Here is a 7,189-nt window from a genome sequence, read left to right on the forward strand (position 1 = left end):
TATTATTACCACACATTTTTGCTCACTACCTGCTTATACATCTACCAATTTAATTTTTATTAATACGATGGAATAGACAATTTTATGCTGCTTACAGGGATATAGCAGCAGAAATTATTGCTAGCTATAATATTAGTGGCCGATAAACTAAAACAAAAAGCACATAGAAAAATAAAAAGTAGTAAATTGAATCATTACAATAGTACTCACCTTAGCGTTAGGTGGTCTCTTCTATACAAAGAAAGTAATAAAGCTGGACGGCTAAATCTACTTAATTTGAATATAATAGTACGATAAAATATGTCTGAAAGCCATAAGGAGCCCATTAAAGTTTTGCAAAAAAAAATTAATATTTTTATTTAGTTTAATGTTATTGTATCCTCTCAAGAAGATTCATGAAAATGTGGAAAGCTTTATGATTTTGCCTGTCATCCTTACGCAGGGGCCATGCTAATTTTTTTCTGTATCGTTCCAATTTTAGTATAGGTATGTGCCTAAGAAGCAAATACAAGAATAAGTTGACCCTATGCCTTTTTTAATTTACCATACCGTAGTAGACTGGTAGTGAGATTTAATTATATATATCCCTAATCCTTCCATTCAAAGATTTTAAGAAATTCATTATTTATCAAAATTAGGAATAACTATATAGAATATTGTCATTATCCATTGAATATTCATTAGTATAAAGTTTAATGCAAGATTTCTTATATGAGTTGCTTAAGCTTTTAGAAATATACTATTTTACTTGACACTGTAGGTTCCGCAGTATGTACTTCATACATAGTCATGTTTTCTTATTGAAATATTCTCTGTATAGCTTCTGTGTACCATATCCTAGCGGAGGTTGGCTATCAATATAGCTACGCTTTCTTTATTTGCAGCTGCACGAAACAGTTTATTGGACCTCATTGCGAACCGATCTCTAAGGTTTATTTGCCATGAAATTCTTCGTCTACCCCGACAACGCCTTCCTTGAATTTTTCCCTTAATAATATTTTGCAATAATTCATATTTTGAGCCTCTAATAATGTGTGCAAAATATTCGAGTTTCTTTTTTTTTGCGTTTTATACATTTCTTCTTCTTTGTTCATAGGACGCAGCACTTCTACATTCTACATCTTACATCTATATTTTGTTGTTTTAGCCACTATTATTTTATGAAAATTGATATTAAGTCCATATCGTATACAAGAGACATTTATTCTTTGCAGCAAATTCTGCATCTTCAGTGCCGTCTATTTTTACTTCTGTATCATCGAAATATGTAAAATTGTTGACTGTTTATTTTTATTCTTTATCTCCTTCTGCAAAAGCCTACTTCTCAATGATTATTTCACTATCAACGTTAAAATAGAGAGGAGCGAAAATACATCCTTGCCCAACACGACGCTCTATTTCTATATCTTCAGATAAACTGTCATCTTATCTAGCTTTTTGCCCACAGTACAGATTTGCTATTAGTCTTAAATCCCGAGTATTAATAACAACATTCCTTATTGTAATATTTCTATTAATTTATCGTATACTCTGTCAAACGCATTTTTTAAAGTCTACAAAACAAATGTATATATCCCATATCCTTATCCTTATACCCGTATCCTTTCTGAACCCTAGTTTGTTGTCACTTTTTTTTAGTATTTATTAATGAGAACGTTCGGTTCAGGACAACATTTGCCGTTTGGTAAACAGTGAATATGTCGATGGAGCCATTTGTATTGCTACTATAGCCAAAAATATATTATCCTTTAAAATAATTCCAAAATTAAAGATATGAGTAATAAGAGTAATTAATGTGATTATTTATAAAATAGTTGTTAATTTGGGTATGTATACATTTTTCTAGAATTTTCGATTCGGATTTAAAAATAGCGGAAACTGGTCTGAAATCTAAATAGTTTTTGGGTTGGCTTACCTTGGCAAATGGTCCAATTAAAGTATATTCCCATTATTATGGAAAAAAATTTACATCTTCCAAACAACAATTAGTTGTATGCATTGGATGCTTTGAAATAAATTTTACTCAGCATATTTTTAGCAGAAGTGCTGTCAGACCCATAAAAATTAGAAACAGATTTAAATCTTGTCTTTTACCATTTCTATAAATGTTACCATTTCTATAAAGAACGATTATTTGACGGACTTTGAAAAAAAAAACTAATTATTTACAGCATTTGGATTTTTAAAACTATCTTGAACAAATAATTTTATTTTTAAAATGTAGTGTATTAATTGCTTTCTATAATTGAGCATTATTTCCACCAAGTTGGTAAAAAACTAAAAAAGATTATTTTCCGCTCAAATCACACTTATTTTATTGCGCATTTGTTTGTAAAATTTCCAATTATAAAGAGTCTTGGACTGTTTAAATCTACTTGAAGCAATAACCTCTTTTCTCATTAGGAGTTTTATATTAGGGGTAATTAAAAATCTAAATGGCTTAAAAACTTTTGCAAGGACCAATGGAGCATGTAAATTAAATACGTTTAAGATATTTTTATTCAGGAATAATCAAAAATAAAACCAACATTTATAGCAGCTATATGCTCCTCGAAACATTTACATATAGTGCATATGTGTAGTACTTTGAGACATTAAATTTAAATTATTCTGATAGGCGTATTTATTTAATTATTTATGTTGTTATTAATTGCTAATGATAATTCTTGGAGTTGGCCTATTTTCAAAGAATGATAAAGGAAAATCTCGATAAACAACATTTTTAGGAGAAAACCTAATATATTGTACAAACAGCTGTATGATTCAAGATCAGAAATGCATTCGGGGTTGAACGATGAATTACTATGACGACAAGCTGATTATAATAAATAATATCCAAGATTTTTTTCACTGGTATTAGAAACACGAGTGGGTTCAGCTGTCAACTGGGTAAACTCGTAGCTAGAAAAACCTTCCAAAAGCAAATTAATTTGAGAAAAACACGTGATATTATCTCTCAAAAATATTTAATCTCAACAAACATATGCTTAAGCCTATTTATTTCCCTCAAATAAATAATGGAGTAATCAAAAATGTTAAAATGTTACAGACAAATCCTTTATACCAAATCTCAACAATATCCCCTCTATCTGGATGATTTTGACATACAAATTTTAAAACAAATTTGGTCTAAAGAGGAACTTTGTTTAATCAAGTATCCAAGACGATGCAGACAATATGAACTTTTGATTCGCCTATAAAATAAAAAAAAATCAAACCCGGTTGCTAAAGAACAGAGATTTATATACCTATCCTATTTTTTATTACCAAACCTCATCAAATCTTAACCTCACTTAATATTCATTAAACAAACCAACAACCAGAATCACTTCCGCGTCATCCTTCACCCAGTTAACACGTGGTCGTTCTTTTCCTTTCCTATTCTTCGAATTCCTTTCCTAAACCCTTTCCTACCCTTTGCCGTTGGATATAACGTGCCTTTAAGAATTAAATTTAGTGAAAGTGTCAAGCCCACTTCCGCGTCATCCTTCACCCCGTCAACACGTGGTCGTTCTTTCCTTTCTTATCCTTTGGAACCCTTTCCTAGACCCTTTCCTGCCCTTTGCCAGTGGTAGCTGAACCTATTCACGCCGGTAGCCAGGCCGGATGATGCCGAAAGCATCGTGGGCGAAGCGTCACCGTGCATTTCAGTATTAACAATTGCGAAAATTATTGATTCGGGGAACAGGTTACATACCCGACGGTTTTCCCAAATCTCCAAATCGTGCTGGCAGATTGCCTCATAGCAGAACCATTAAACTAGCAAGTCCAAGTCCAACAACCAGAATCAGATCATCTTGACAATAAACATTCTAATTGCCCGTAATTAGTTGATGACCAAGCCATCTATTAAAAAAACACAGTTTACCTTTGTATATATAGTGCTTTCGTTTCAAAACAAACAACCCTTAATAACCTCCAAAAAAAAAAAAAAAAAACACGTTAAGTTAGATATATAGGGGGACCTTTAATTTGTATTTGACAAAATTCGGTCACTTCTCACGTCCAGCTAACCTCACCTTGTTATGTCAAATGGGAACCCCATCGTGTGACAGTAGTGTGACATTGTAAGCAGCATTAAAATGTCTATTCAACAGTGCCAAAAAAAATTAAATTGGGTGACGTACCATACCAAATAGTGATCTAAGATGTCTGGGAAGAATGGATATTTTATCAACCTCAAACCTTTGTATTTCAAATAGCCATCCTAAGTGTGATAAATCATTTTAAAGGCCATACAATCTCACCTCCTCGATTGACAGAATTTTTTCATATATATATCCAACCTGACGTGTTTTTTTTTAAGAAGTTATTAACGATGGTTTATTTTAAAACGAAAGCATCGTATAAGGTATAGAGTACTAGTTCCTAATTCCTAGTCAATCCAGCGATGTGAGTCCTCAAACTCTACAAGCTGACTATCGCGATCGAACATAGCAGTGTCCATATTGGAGAACACGCATTTAAAAAGAGGATGTCAAGTAATATGCAGAGAGTCCCAACTAAAACTAACCACCCCAAAAAATGCTTCGACCCGGCGATTTTTTTTTTGAGGGGGACACATTTCATCCCCTAAGCGAGGGTAAGATTCACGCCCAAAATGTTAAATAGTAAAGAGTATCGACTGATACCCTATCGTAAAGGTCTTTTGATCTTGAGTACAACTGCCAAGTTTGAGGCCTCTTCTGGCATTCCTGTTGAAATGACAGCTTGTCAAATAGATTAGCATTTTATTTTACAAACCACCAAAATTAGCGGCTTTAAACTTCTGGAATAATGATAAAGGTCAGGAAATGTTTAAAATAAGCAAGTAGCAGAGTTTGAAAAAGAGTATCGCACAATAAACACTTAGATTTTAAAATAGTCAATTTTTTACTGGAGTATTACTCGAGTTGAGATAAAAACAATAAACTTTCTAATAATACTAAATGTAGTTATTAATGTTTTGTACAAATAATAATTTATTTCTTAAATTGTTCGAAATGTCCGCCATTTACCTCCATGCAGTGATACAATCTTGCTTCGAATTCCTCTGGAACTTCTTACTTTGAAATATAAAGTTTTAAGTGTTAACTCAAGACATTTAACTACGATTCATTGTCTTAAGTCCATAAGTGATTCTGCCTGCGTCTTATAAACAACTCATTTTAGGTGTCTCCAAAGAAAGAAGTTCAACGGTGTTAAACAGTTTTCCTCTCCTTCCACTCCATCCACCAGGATAAGAAATATTTAGGAAATCTCTTACAGGACGAGCGTAGTGAGCAGGTTTTTGTAAATACACAATAGTTTTACAAAATTAAATTACAACCATATTTTAAAATGAAGCTTATTGAAAAGTTTGATATATTTAAAAATAATTCATCCTAAAATAAAAAATTAATCAACAGCTAATTGTATGCGCATAAATACTGTAGAAACAGGTACTAACAATAATTCGCAATAAAATGTTGTATATGTGCTTGGTACTGAGGAAGTACAGAATTTTATTAGGCAATGTTTTACATCAAGGTAATTCATTAAGATTGTCCTAAATTTAATCAATAGTATCTTATGTAAAGTCTAATTCAGAGATCTATTAGAATCTTTGATGTGTCGCAGATGCCGCACTAAATAGTCCGTGCTCCTATGACGTATTTATTGTCGCATGATCATGATATCATTGTAAATATACGTGAAACCTTTGTGTTTGGCTGTTATGGATAAAAACAATAAGAGTGATTTGGACAGTTATTTAGACTCGCATAGTTCTGATAGTTCATTTTCAAGTGTTAAGGAAGCAGAGGAAGACGCAAGGGAAGCAGAAGCTACAGGGGAAAATCAAGCACTTTTTAAACGTAATTGTTTAAGTACAGACGCCAAACAAATTTGTTCAAACATTTATAATAATCTAAGGAATGGTCCTCAGTTCACAAATTATTGTAGTGCTTCGCAAAAAACAGCGTTTTTAACAGGGGTTCTCTATAGTGCAATATGTTATTTTGTAAAGGGATTAAAGATAGACCAAAAAAGGAAAGATGCAGGATAATCAAAGGGACTTGACACGGATATTACCAAATTGCTAGGGAAGTTGTGTATTCTAATTACATAAACAATGAGGATCTGACCATAGAGATGGTTAAGGACACCTTATCAGCAAGACACTATAAAACCAGTTTAATTATATTTTTTTACAGTTACTGCCACACTTGTGCTGTCCCAGAGAGGTAAGACTACTTCTTTTATAATTCACTGGAAGAAAAACGGCTATTTTACATCTGTAAAGTTGTAGTTATTTAAAAAAAAAACATATTGTAAATTTATTATTTATTATATTTAAGAATTGATTCTGTAAATTTATTATTAATTATATTTAAGAATTGATTCTGCTACTCGTGTACATTTTTTAAATCTGTTTTAGTATACATATGCTTCAGTGCGAGATGAAGGCAAACAAATTAATAAATATTACATTCAGAATGCAAAGTGTGTGTTTTTATAAGTAAAACTTGTGTCTTTTACCTGCATAAGATATAGACAGCTAGATGGTTTTTAATGTAAAAGTCTCTTTTAAAAAATATAACTATTAACTTCCACTTTTCTGACTAAAGGACATTGAATGTGGCAGCCAAAATCTCCGTTAATAATAACCACCAAATAAGAATAAATCTCAATACCCAAAAAAAAGAAACATAAAATTTGAAGAAAAACCAAAACATTTTACCCTTTTGTGTCAAAAAGTGAATATTTAATACCTTAATTTACAGAATAAATGGGCTTAAGTAATTTGTACCACCTATCCTGAATGTCTAGCTTTATAAACTAAACCCAAAAAACTTTTCACACTTGAGTGGCTGTGACTGAGGTCAGACGTCTAACAAAATAATACGTGGGTGTCTGTAGTCAAATTTTATGAATCAAATGTATATAATATATACATTTGATTCCTATATTTAAGACATTTATTTATTTAATGTAATGATTAAATATCGCTTAGAATATTACTTTATGACTCTTGCCACATAAAACGTTTAGATTTAAACATGTATGCCATGTGACAATACAAGCAACACCGGCACATGGACTATTCGCGGAAGATCAACGATTCTAATAGATCTCTGAACTGGACTTTAAATAAAATTTAGCGCAACATCTCACCGTCAGTCTCCTACCCGCTGGTAGGTTAAAACAGACATAAAGTGCCTCGCTTCAT

At 32.0% G+C, this 7,189-nt stretch overlaps 1 non-coding gene across 1 annotated transcript; it reads right to left on the reverse strand.

Annotated features, from left to right (window-relative positions):
• Positions 1-397: 397 nt before the first annotated feature.
• LOC126735797 (U6 spliceosomal RNA) lies at positions 398-509 on the reverse strand. Its single transcript, XR_007660514.1, has one exon. It is a non-coding gene; the product is annotated as a U6 spliceosomal RNA (small nuclear RNA).
• Positions 510-7,189: the final 6,680 nt, after the last annotated feature.

This window comes from Anthonomus grandis, chromosome 4, assembly GCF_022605725.1.
Source record: "Anthonomus grandis grandis chromosome 4, icAntGran1.3, whole genome shotgun sequence".
Classification (NCBI taxonomy): Eukaryota; Metazoa; Arthropoda; class Insecta; order Coleoptera; family Curculionidae; genus Anthonomus; species Anthonomus grandis.